This window comes from Schistocerca piceifrons, chromosome 3 (genome assembly GCF_021461385.2).
Source record: "Schistocerca piceifrons isolate TAMUIC-IGC-003096 chromosome 3, iqSchPice1.1, whole genome shotgun sequence".
In the NCBI taxonomy this organism is placed as follows: Eukaryota; Metazoa; Arthropoda; class Insecta; order Orthoptera; family Acrididae; genus Schistocerca; species Schistocerca piceifrons.
Window position 1 is genome coordinate 450,969,633 of NC_060140.1, and position 13,003 is coordinate 450,982,635.

Below are 13,003 nucleotides of genomic sequence, written 5' to 3' on the forward strand. Positions count from 1 at the left end.
CACTCGGGAAAAACGAACGCTTAAATATTTCCTTGCGACCTCTGATTTCTCTTATTATGATGATCATTCATCGCTATGTAGGTGGGCGCCAAAACAATATTTCCTCATTCGGAGGAGAAATTTGGTAACTGAAAGGTCACGAGAAGATCCTGCCGCAACGAAAAAAGATTTTGCTTTAATTATTGCCACCCCAATTTGCTCTTCACATCCGCGGCACCTATTTCGCGATCATGCAAACGTGCCGTTGTTCTCTGAACTTTTTCGATGGCCTTTGTCAGTCCTATTTGATACGGGTCCGAAACTGCACAGGAATAATCCAGAAAAGGAAGGAGAAGCGTACAATAGGCAGTCTCTTTAGTTGCCTTTTCTTTGTGTTTTGCCAATAAATCGCAGTCTTTGGTTCGTTTTCCACATTCTAAGTGACGGTTCCAACATAAGTTATTCGTAATTGTAATCTTCTATACTATATTGTAGCAGTTCTTGCTATGTAACGTCCAAATCTCATCGAGCAATGATATCTGGTAGTGACACATTCCTTATGTTTTGGCCATCAGAGTATATAAACGGAGCAGAGACGTTTGAGGAATCAGCGTAGCGTCTGGAGCCGCGCGAACGCTACGGTCGCAGGTTCGAATCCTGCCTCGGGCTTGGATGTGTGTGATGTCCTTAGTTTAGTTATGTTTAAGTAGATCTAAGTTCTAGGAGACTGATGACCTCAGAAGTTCCATAGTGCTCAGTGCCATTTGAGCCATGTGAATCAGCGTAGCAACAATACGGGCCGCAAATGTGGAAATTTACTGACGTAAGCGTATTTGACAGTGTACTATGGCCCGACACCTGAGAACGAGCATCTCAGAAACGATAACGTCAGTCGACTCTTCACGTATACTGTCTTCAGCCTGTATGGAAGGTATCTAAAGCTTAGTGAAATCGTAAGAAAGTGATAAGGAACTGAACGCCCACACCTCACCACAGAACGTAGAAATCTGTGGTTTTACAATGTTAGTGCAGGCACAAGTGGCTCAGAGCACACTGTTGAGTGCACGTTGTTGGACACGGGGTTCCTCAGTATACGATACCGGCTAACCAAACACATCGTCACTTACTATTGCGGTCCGCAAGGGAACATCGAAATTGGACCGTAGGTCAATAGAAGCGAATCGTGTGGTCGAAGAAAGTACGTTTCTTGCTACTCCAAGCGATGGTCGGGTCCGAATACGCAGTCATCTAAGCGAATGGCTCCTCGAAACATGCACCATGTGACGGACGCAGGGCACTGGGGACATTCGCCTAAGACTTGTTGTAGTAATTGAGAGTACCATGGCGTCTGTGTGTGTGAACATAACTGCGGATCACATGCATCCTACCGTGCTTTATGTCTTTCCCGACGGCGCATTACCTTCCAGCAGGATAACTGTCTGTGTCACAAGACCACAATCGTATTAGTGATTTGAGGAGTTTGGCAGTAAACTCACGTTGATGTCTTACCATCAAATTCGCCTGATCTGAATCCGATGGAAGATATCTGGGACCCTATCGGGCACATGCTCCGCGCCCACAGACCCCCGCCCCATAGTTTACTGGAATTGCGAAAGTGTGCGTAGAAATCTGACGCCACACACTACCGGAAACCTACCATGATACACATAATTGCTTCTGGATTGTGATCCAGAGTAGAAACAACGCGCTGTAAGTCAGGTGGTCCTATTGTTTTGCTTCATCAGTTTATGTTAACTTGTGAATGGTTTGTGGCGTACAGTGCTGTAGACGGAGAAATTAAAGAGCATTGACACTCGTAGCGTTTAAAGTCAGTATCATTTCAATTCTGAGGTTCATGTCCAAGCAATATACGCACTTCCCGCCTCATTGGTGAAATTGTGTTTTTGTTGCTACATATTTGTTCTCTCCCCTCCCCAGTTCATTTAGCAAGGAGGTTTTATATCAAGTTAGACGAGCCTACACTGTGAAAGAAACAAGTTATTTTGATCCATAAGTATAATATGACAATATGACAGAGCAATAGTAACGCATGTACTTTCTATTCGTTAACGAACTGAGTCTTTCTCTGCTTACTGCTAAATTTCGTTCGTAATTCAAAGTTTCCAAAACTCCAGTAATTGACGCTAATTGCACTAGACAATTAATTATGTTGACAAATCTGAACATATGGATTCTAAAATAAATATCGATTGGCCACTCCAAGACAAGTAAGAAATGTCGCATAAATACGAGTCTGTGCCCTGAAAAGTCTATATCGAACTCCTTTCCTTTGCTTCTCTGTAATTAACTTTCCTGTACACGGTTAATGTGAAAATGGATGTTTATCTTTTTAGTGTGTTTATTACAACTGAAAAAATGATAATTATAGAAGAACATATAATAACATTAAAGAGATGTACTACAATGATTTACTCATACTTTCCTGTTTTATTCATTTTCTTCAAGGGAAAAAGAAGAAACATGCAAAAATATTGGAAAAATCTGGTACATAACCAAATTCCTACATTAAACCACATTCATCAGACGTACACCCAGAGTATGAAACAAATTTACTACATGTTTCAGATGTTACCTCGGTCTATCACATTGATTCTCTAAATCATTATATGGACGTAAGCCTTTTGTCAAATTCATTGTTCAAATCCCAAAACCAATCCACGTTGTTGGTTTGTAATACACCGCCAGGAATTCTGTTTTTAGATTTCAGGCAGTTTTCCATGCTTATACTACAAGGATATGCTAGAATGATTCCATAAACATTCTGACATGTAAATGTCAGTGACTGACACTGCTATACCAAATGCTTTCGGAACCCGTTGCATGTGCCCCAGAACTGTTCGGTTGTGAATGACTTCATCGCCGAAGTGGTGAACGGGCATTAGACTCCAACTGAAACCAAAGGGAGTTATTCACTCAGAGCTATTATCAATCTACCGATAGTCGTTGAGTCGTAAAACCGCACGCAGAGAGGCCCTTACTCTTGGCATTTTCGTCCAAGTACAGCTTCTATAAACACAATTGCTCTTGGCGGGCCTCCAGCACGTGCCTGCTATTTGCAACCGAGTCACAGAGTGCTTTGCCGAACGGTTCACCAACTTATCATTGTTCGTCAACTCTGCGGGTAAGTTAGCGCCAGCTTTTAATGCAATGTCGCGCCGAGTGAAACAGTTTTTTTTTCTTATATCCGGACAAGTAACAAGTTTCAGGGCTGTATATTTTTCTTGTTGTACGATACCTCTGAACAACCATGTACCGACATCACATTAATTTAAAATGTCTGACATTAACTATGTAAAAATTTCGTGTAACAAGCATAAAAGCTCTTAATTCATTTTATATACACTCCTGGTGTAAGAGAGTCTGTAGGGCTTTTCATTCATAAGTCACGTCCTCCTGAAGTCACTGCAGCAGGTAGGTATTGCTTCAACAATTGTGAAAACATTAGAAATTTAGGGAATGAATATTGCTGATATGATGAGAGGTATTTGAGTATAATTTTAGAATATAATGAGTATGTATCGCCGGCCGCGGTGGTCTAGCGGTTCTAGGCGCTCAGTCCGGAACCGCGGGACTGCTACGGTCGCAGGTTCGAATCCTGCCTCGGGCATGGGTGTGTGTGATGTCCTTAGGTTAGTTAGGTTTAAGTAGTTCTAAGTTCTAGGGGACTGGTGACCACAGATGTTAAGTCCCATAGTGCTCAGAGCCATTTTTTTGAGTATGTATCATTTACTTCGTCTCACAATGTTGTTGTGGCTGGCGGGTATATGAATGTAGAACATTTAGCTTGAGGTGGTACATGGTGGGAACCAGAGAGTGTTGCCTTCGATCTGCGATGTATCGCTCACCGCGAGGTGGTGGGTGCGGAGTGCCAAAGAATTAACCCTTTTATCACCAATTTTATTTAAAAAACATTAATGTATGGTTATTTTAGTTAGTGTCTTGGTCGGATGTAACAATATGGGAAGAGCATTTCATTTCGCGCCATTTCCTTTTGCAATAGGGTTTGGTGGCTGGGCGGGGGGGGAGGGAGGATAAGCAGGATTATTCATAAGTATTTCCAGGGTTTCAGAAGGGGACTGCGTAACAACTACAAGACATACTGAAAACAGACTCACATCATTGGGCAGAGAATCCAGCCGCCTGATCTAGGGGGCTTTGCCATGGTTCGCGTGGCTCGCCCCGTTGGAGTTTTGAGTCCTCCCTTGGGCGTGTGTGTGTGTGTGTGTGTGTGTGTGTGTGTGTGTGTGTGTGTATGTGTTGTCCTTATAGTAAGTTAGTTTAAGTTCGATTAAGTAGTGTGTAAGCCTAGGGAACGATGCCCTTAGCAGTTTGGTCCCATAGGATCTTATCACCACCAACAAATTTGTAACTCACGCTACAGGTGCTCAACAGCAACTAATTCGATGTGAAAATACTGGTGACGAGGGTTACCAACCTGCAAGTGCAGTCTGTAAGTATAATAAGTCTGCTAACCATTAGTAGGCTTCCAGTTACCAATGGGACACTGATGCTTAGCAATAACACGGCAGCAAATTCCAATTGGGTCTCTGATAACCCATTGTGGGACATATATGGCCCGTTGGTAGTCAGAGAAAAGAGAGGAAACGTTCGGAGCGTGTAAGAACGTTTCGCTTTCTATAGAGTACCTAATTAGTTCGAGTAGTATTCCTTCCAGCATCAGTCGCATGCTCGCAAGTGTATGTGAGGCAACCCACACACGCCCTGTCTGGGCGCTAACGCTGCTCTATCCCTGATCCCGCTGCGTTCTCATTAGGCAGAATTGGTCGCGTCACAGGGAAACTGTTGCAATTGCAGTACCAAAACCCTCCGTTTGCTGCGCTTTACATATTCATGGCGGCCATTAAGCGCAGAGCGTAAATGAATGTCGCTTCAATCATAGCGCACGGCCTGCCCATTGTCCTTGATGACTGTTTGCAGCGTCAGGGCCGCGCAAACAGTAACTCTGTAGGGCGTGGTAATTTCTCACACAGTATACGCATGAAACCGTCGTGCTGTTGTATGAGCCAGATTGTAGACATAACATTAATTTAGTATTTTGTTCCCAACAAATTTAACCTGCTGTGCACCTACACTGTATAATAGGAATAAATAGATTAAGAGAATTATATTTGAACGGTAACAAATAATCGTGTTTCTGATGGTTTTCAGATTCGGTGCGCTGCGTTTGGTGTTGGCGCTCTGGATACGCTGTTTCCTAACGTAAGTGCAGATGGAGATAGAAATTTACAAAATGTAATGACCTGAATTTATCCGTAGTAGCTGGAAAACTAAAAGAGTGCCTATAGTAGCAAAACATGCCGTTTCCATGTTTTATTTATGAAATATCATTAACTGCTACGTGAAAATTAAAAGGGACTTAGAAATAAATGTACATTAATTCCTCCAATCGTCGTTACGTTCTTAAAAAAGAAATTAAATTTCCTAAATGATGGATGTACTCCACATCCTGCGTAAATTACATTATTGATAATTATCACTAAGTTGTTGAGATACACTGAAGAGCCAAAGAAACTGATACACCTGCCTAATATCGTATAGGGCCTCTGCGAACACGGAGAAGTTCGGCAATATGATGTGGCGTGGACTCGACTAATGTATGAAGGGAACTGACACCATGAATCCTGCAAGGCAGTCCATAAATCTGTAAGAGTCCGAGGGGGTGGAGATCTCTTCTGAACAGCACGTTGCAAGGCATCACAGATATGCTCTATAACGTACATGTCTGGGGAGTTTGGTGGCCAGCGGAAATGTTTAAATTCAGAAGAGTTGTCCTGGAGCCACTCTGTAGCAGTTCTCGACGTTTGGGGAGTCACATTTTTTCTGCTGAAATTGCCCAAGTCCGTCGAAATGCACAATGGACATGAATGGATGCAGTTGATCAGACAGGATGCTTACGTGCGTGTCACCGGTCAGAGTCGTATCCAGACGTATCGGGTGTCCCACATCACTCCAACTGCACAAGCCCCACAACAGTACGGGGCCTTCACCAGTTTCAACGGTCCCTTGCTGACATGCAGGGTCCATGGATTCAGGAGGTTGTCTCCATAAGTGACACGTCAATCCGTTCGATACATTTGAAATGAGACTCGTTAGATCAGACAACATGTTTCCAGTCATCAACAGTTCAATGTCTGTGTTGACTGGCACAGGCGAGGCGTGACGCTTTGTGTCGTTCAGTCACCAAGGGTACACGAGTGGGCTATCAACCCGAAAGCCCATATCAATGATGTTTCGTTGAACGGTTCGCAAGCTGGCACTTGTTGATGGCCCAGAATTGAAATCTGCACCAATTTGCGGAAGGGTTGCATTTCTGTCACGTTCAACGATTCTCTTTAGTCGTCATTGGTCCCGTTCTTCCAGTATCTTCTTCAGGTCATGGCAATGTCGGAGTTTTTGGTGTTTTACCAGGTCCCTGATATTCACGGTACACTCGTGAAATGATCGTACGGTTAAATCCCCAATTCTACTCTACGTCGGAGATGCTATGTCCCATCGGTCGTGCCCCGACTATAACACCACGTTCAAACTCACTTCAATGTTAGTAACCTGCCATTGTTGCAGCGGTAACCGATATTACAACTGCGCTATGCACTTGTTGTCTTATATAGGCGTTGCCGACCGCAGCGGTGTATTCTCCTTGTTTACATATCTGTGAATTGAAATACGCGTGCCTATACCACTTTCTTTGGAGCTACAGTGTATTTATTATTGCATAACCTGTTTCGTTAGTATGATATGAACTACATCATCTGGTGACATTTCAGTTTTAAAATTTATTTTGCACGTATAGACTATTTTAGAACATTTTATGTATCTATTTAGTGGTATATCACTAAAAAGGTAAGTAACATAAATTATGGTCTTAGTGTCTACCAGATGATCGTATACTGTTGAAAACAAGAAAGGCGTTAACAAGTAATGCAAAAAAAAATTCCGTCGTAGATATTTCAGACGCTTTGTAGAATATCTACGGAGACCTGGCAGTGAACAAATGCACGGTGAGTCGTCTTCATCGTAACAGGGTCGCGCAGACCCGTCCGAACTCCCGAGTGCCGGCAGCCCCCCGCCCCCCATACAACTGTTACCCCTCCAATGTTCACCTCATTCGAGGTGACTGACGGATCACAATCAAACACATGGCTGCTCAATTGGACGTCTCTGTTGATAATGCTAACACACTTGTCCACCAATTGCGGTACTCAAAGGTGTGTGTCCGCTGGATTCCTAGCTTTCCGTCTTAAACTGTTTGGCGCAATGAACGACGCACTCCGCTGGGAGCATTACGTGGATGGTAGGGCTGTTATTGAAGCAGCAAGAAGTTGGCTTCGCCGCCAACAAGTGGTATGGTACCATGCGGGCATACAGATCCTCACAGTAAGGTGGTGTAAGATCGTCGCTTTGAATGGAGATTATGTTGGAAAATACTGACTTCTAGCAAAAACAGTGTGGAATAATCTGGTGTGATGGAATCCTGAGTAAAAGCAACCTTCTTTTAAAAAATGTGTTTTGTTACTTACTGGACGTACTTTCAGAGCAACAAAAATATAAGCAGCGAAATGAGGTTGCCCGAACATTGTCGTACCTACACCTCTCCCATTACCGACAACAGTCTTTCATCTTAGTTTTACAGGACATTATATTGTTTCCTGGTAATACGTTTCGGGTAGCGTGCTATCTTGGAGTAATTCTGTCGCAGCTGGCGTTTCCTTCTTTTGTATGGTGAAAGGCAGACAGTTATTTTTCGTTTTCTGGACGCCATACAAGAAGGACGCATTGTACATGTTTCGAGTCGTTACCATGCCGTATTCTGAAATTTATCTTCGCCTCTGAATAAATGGGTAAGTTCTTCAAACAAATATCACTTAATTAATCAAATAGCAGGTAAGCCGCTATCATCTGCTTGATGATGTCACCATTTTCCTGGAACCAAGCGAATACAATCTGGTGACGCCATTTTAAAATAGAAAGAAATACTACAGGCTGAAAGATAGGAAACTCAGTTGTAATAAGTGCAAAAAATAAATAGGTAAATCGCAACCTGTGGAGGAGACCTGTTGCTTTTGTATTTTATTTGTCGATATCATAGTCCACTTCATTAAAATTGGTTACTGGTGTAGGCTTTACAGCCATCATCATATCTAATAATTAAAGCAGTGACACACTAGATGATAGTCAGTACTGACAGAGCGTTATTCGTATGTGTGAGGTGTCAGAAGACGACTGCATGGAAACTATAGGAAACTACACAACATATGGAAAATAGACAGACTCGTACCTCAGTGGATGGAGCATCTCTCCAGGTTTTGACTCATTATCCCGGTGCACATTATGGTCACCATTTGTGACACGGCAGATATGCAGTTCATTCAAATCGCAGCTGCTGCTCGGAAAGTTCAGTGACACCAGCTCGCTTTGGAAATCTGTCTGTTGGGTTGCCTATGTGCAAGCGTGAACTAATTCAATGTGACGATACGAAATGTATGATTTGTCTGTAAGTTCTGACAGACGTGACTCCTAGTGGTGTGCTCCGCATCTTTATCAGCAAAGCCGAAACCAGCAACTAAAGTCGCATCTGACCAAGTCCTAGACTTGTATAGTCAAATTTTAGCAGCTTTGAAAAGGCCATAGCCGATTTTCTTTCCCATGGTAGCTCAATAAGATTTTCTAGTGACCTAAGCGTTGACAGAATGTTAAACTCTAATTTTTCTTCTTCCTTCCATTGAGGAGACACTGCCTGTGTACATGTAAAATTGTATCATGCCATTTTTTCTACTACATTGTAATCGCTATTGTAAAAGTGGCACCTCCAGTGAGTTATGAGACCTATTACTTTTTCAGCTTCTAATCGGTCACAAAATAAAACAACAGAGAAAACCAGGTGAACCTTTGTGTATTGCGCAGTGTTTTGAGTGCATAGCGAGTACGTAGAGGTGGCTAGAAAGTAGTGTCTCCAGCCAAGTCTGAAGTGCTGCTGAAGGGTTTCGCCTGATTTCATGCAGCTCTCATAACGTAACTGTCATATGTTTCCTTTGTCATGACAGTTCTCGGCTGCATACCCCAAGTGCACTTCTGCTGCGTTTTCGATGGGAAATATTTGCTCACCTACCATACTGCCCAGACTTGGTTCCCTCTGATTTTCATCTCTTCGCTCACATAAACCGTCGGCTATGACACTATTTTGTCACAGGCAACGAGCAACAGACCTGCGTAGTGAATTGTCGGAAACCTCAGGCAGCTGCCTTCTTCTGCGACGGTATTGGAAAGTTAGTGCCACGCTACAACGAAGTTCCAAGTCAGACCGACGACAATGTAAAGAAGTCGCTAAACCACTTCGTCTTCAGGCCACAAGTGGCTCATCGGGACTATCCGACCACCGTGTCATCCTCAGCTGAGGATGCGGATAGGAGGGGCATGTGGTCAGCACACCGCTCTCCCGGTCGTTACGATGGTTTTCTTTGACCGGAGCCGCTGCTATTCGGTCGAGTAGCTCCTCAATTGTCATCACGAGGCTGAGTGCACCCCAAAAAATGGCAACAGTGCATGACGGCCTGGATGGTCAGCGATCCAAGCGCCGGCCACGCCAAACAGCGCTTAACTTCGGTGATCTGATGGGAACCGGTGTATCCACTGCGGCAAGGTCGTTGCCCAAGAAGTAGCTAAAAGGTGTAGCTCAATCTTGCAAATAATACATTTTTAATTTTCACTGTGGTTTTCAGTGTGCGATCGATTGAATGTTGGGAAAATATACCCCTCGCACAATTACTCATTGTAAGTCCACCAACGTTGTGAAAGGAAATATGGACAGAACATTTATAAACGGTTACACCATTGTCATCGTATATTTAATTATATAGCGTGTACAGTGGGTGGTCTATTTGGTTCAAATGGCTCTGAGCGCTATGGGGCTTAACATCTGAGGTCATCGGTCCCCTAGAACTTAGAACTACTTAAACCTAACTAACCTAAGTACATCACACACACCCATGCCCGAGGCAGGATTCGAACCTGCGACCGTAGCAGTCGCGCGGTTCCGGACTGAAGCGCCTAGAACTGCTCGGCCACCGCGGCCGGCGTCGTCTATTTGGCTAACGTCACAGAATACCCAGTATTCTCGTTGCACAAATTCAGTGCCACTTGCATTTTGAATCTAGGCTGCAGTATTTAGGGTCTGATTTTATTACCTAAGAAGTGGGACATAAAACAGTTAAATTCATGCCACAAAGTTAAAACGCAGTCGAAAATTCATTACTTCAACAATTATAATGGGCTGTACGCAACAATATAATTTTTCCACGTTTAACGTACTTTGTCAAATGAATTTCGGAACACACGATTTAATAGAGTATAACCATAAAAGAACATAGGCGTCTGTTGTTTGTGTAAATGAGCACTCAGATCAGCTGCCCAAAAAATAGGTACGCCATGTTAGTATGAACGGACCAGATTATCGATGCAACAAACCGACTACACCTAAAAGATTTAGACAAACATTTCACTAGTGTTAAAAGCAGTTATAAGTGATTAATTTATTAGATTACTTGACCCGTATGACGGAGTAGTTGATTTCGGATCCCTATCGAGCCATTCAGATCTAGGATATCCGTAAGTAGCTTAAAGTGAACACCGACTGGGTTTCTTTGAAAAAGCTACCGCCCATTTCCTTGCATTGTCCAGTCCCAGCTTGTTTCGACTTCGTCTCTGTGGCTCTTCTGATCGACGAAACGTTAAACCGAATCTTTCCTTTCCCCTTTCTGCTAAAATTTAAGGTCGTCACTCGCTTGACACCATGATTCAGATTTTCAAAATTATTTTAAAATCTATCATGGCTTCCACTGTCAGTAAAACAATATTTACATATTCATACACTGACCGTTCTCTTCGAAAGCCACTGTTATCTACAGTTTTCTCAGTGATAGTTTTCACAACTCAAGGTACATGCACTTCATAACAATCGTTTCACTGATACATAGTCGTTTTTACCCTGCTGTTCGATTAACGCGATGCATTCCTTATAAGTTAGCGTTGAACCGTTTCTACTCCACCTATCACTTTTGTTCCCAGCACTGCTCGAGTTACTTAGCCTACCCCTCACCACGACTCCACCGACTTGTGGGGACGAGAAAAGGGAAACATAGTGATCAAGGCACTCTATTCACATTTGGGGACTGCAGGTTCAGATTTTCCCTCCGACCATATCTTTTTATGTTTCCCTAGTCGATAAGACGACTGCCAGGAAAGCTTCTTTGAAACGGACATGGGAGGTTTCTTGGCACGTCCTTATTTAGATCGAGCATATCCTCCCTCGTTGCACCAACATTCCACGAAACTTCCAACTACACTTCTTTTTAGTAATAAGTCTCAGCATGCCTGTACCACTCCCCATTTATCTCAGGTACTATGCTACCAGCTTTCGTTTCATAGAAACATTTCTTGTATGAATCAGTGTTCATCAAAGTTCTGCATTTATACCCTAAGGTTTTTGTTTCCCTATACATATATTGGTGAGGAACTTCCACCTTCAAGAACCAGATCAGACAGTAGGAATCGCACCACCCGAAGATGATTAATGCAGAATAAATAAATTTCGGTAATACGTGTGTCGAGGTGACATATTTAAGTGATTAACATTACAAGATCACAGCTTAATGTAAGCAAGAGATAAACATTGGAAATGTGAAACGCTGCTACATTAATAACCGATGAAACGGCTATGATTTTGAATGCTAACGTGTACGCATTGTGTTGTACTAGTGGCAGATGTCATTTTGTAGGTAGAATTTCCACGACTGTTACACTTGGTCGGTCAGTATAGGCACGGTTAACACTGTTCATGGCTGACTCTGGAGTTGTCATTCGATGATGTCACATATGTGCTCCATTGGGGACAGACCTGGTGATCGAGCAGGCCAACGTGTCGACATTCCGTAGAGCATGTTAGATTACAACAGCGGTATGTAGGCGAGCGTTATCCCGTGAGAAAACACTCCTTCAAATGCTTTCGATGAATGCAACACAACAGGTCAAATTACCACATTGACGTACAGTTCTGAAGACAGGGTGCGCGGGATAACGACGAGAGTGCTTCTGGTGTCACACGAAAGCGCACACTAGGACATAACTGCAGGAGTAGGTGTACACTGTCTGGCACTCATATACGAGGCGTGTTTTTTAAGTAAGTACTGTTTAGAAATTTAAAAAAAAAGACGTGCTAAGATATCTCAATAATTTTATTTTTACACGAAAGCCTGTGCCTTAATCTACTTTTCTACATAATTTCCACCAATACTGAGGCACTTGTCATAACGTTGTACCAGTTTTTGAATACCCTCCTCACAGAAGTCTGCCGCCTGGCTTGTTAACCACTGCATCACCACTGTTTTGACTTCGTCATCGTCTTGAAGACGCTGACCGCCCAGGTGTTTCCTCAGGTGCAGGAACACATGGTAGTCACTGGGCGCAAGATCGGGGCTGTACGGAGGATGATATAGAGTTTCCCATCGAAAAGATGTGATGAGATCATTGGTCTGATTCGCCACATGCAGACGGGAATTGTCTTACAGCAAAACGATTCCCTTGCTCAACTTCCATGGACTGTTGCTTTGATTCTGGTGTGACGTAGGCCACACATATTTCATCGCCCGTAACAATTTGGCTTAAGAAATCATCACAGTCGTTGTGGTACCGCTCAAGGAAAGTCAGTGCACTGTCTAAAGGTTTGGTTTTGTGCACATCCGCCAATATTGTCGGTACCCAACGTGCGCACAATATTCAGTAATTCAAGTGCTCGGTCACAATGCCATACAAAACACTATGAGAAACATTAGGAAAGTCATCCCGCAAGAAGGAAATCGTAAAGTGTCTGTTTTCTCTCACCTTATTGTCTACTTCCTGCACCAAACTTTTATTAACGACTGAAGGACGCCCACTCCGTTGTTCATCATGCACATTTATGCGGCCATCTCTAAATGCTCTCACCCACTTT

General features: G+C 43.2%; 1 long non-coding RNA gene across 1 annotated transcript in view; it reads left to right on the plus strand.

Annotated features, from left to right (window-relative positions):
- The first annotated feature begins 5,166 nt into the window (after positions 1–5,166).
- LOC124790048 overlaps positions 5,167–13,003 on the plus strand; it is a 731,797-nt gene continuing 723,960 nt past the window's right edge. The window contains exon 1 of the long non-coding RNA XR_007016209.1: positions 5,167–5,220. This is a non-coding gene — a long non-coding RNA (uncharacterized LOC124790048). The remainder of the gene's footprint in view (positions 5,221–13,003) is intronic.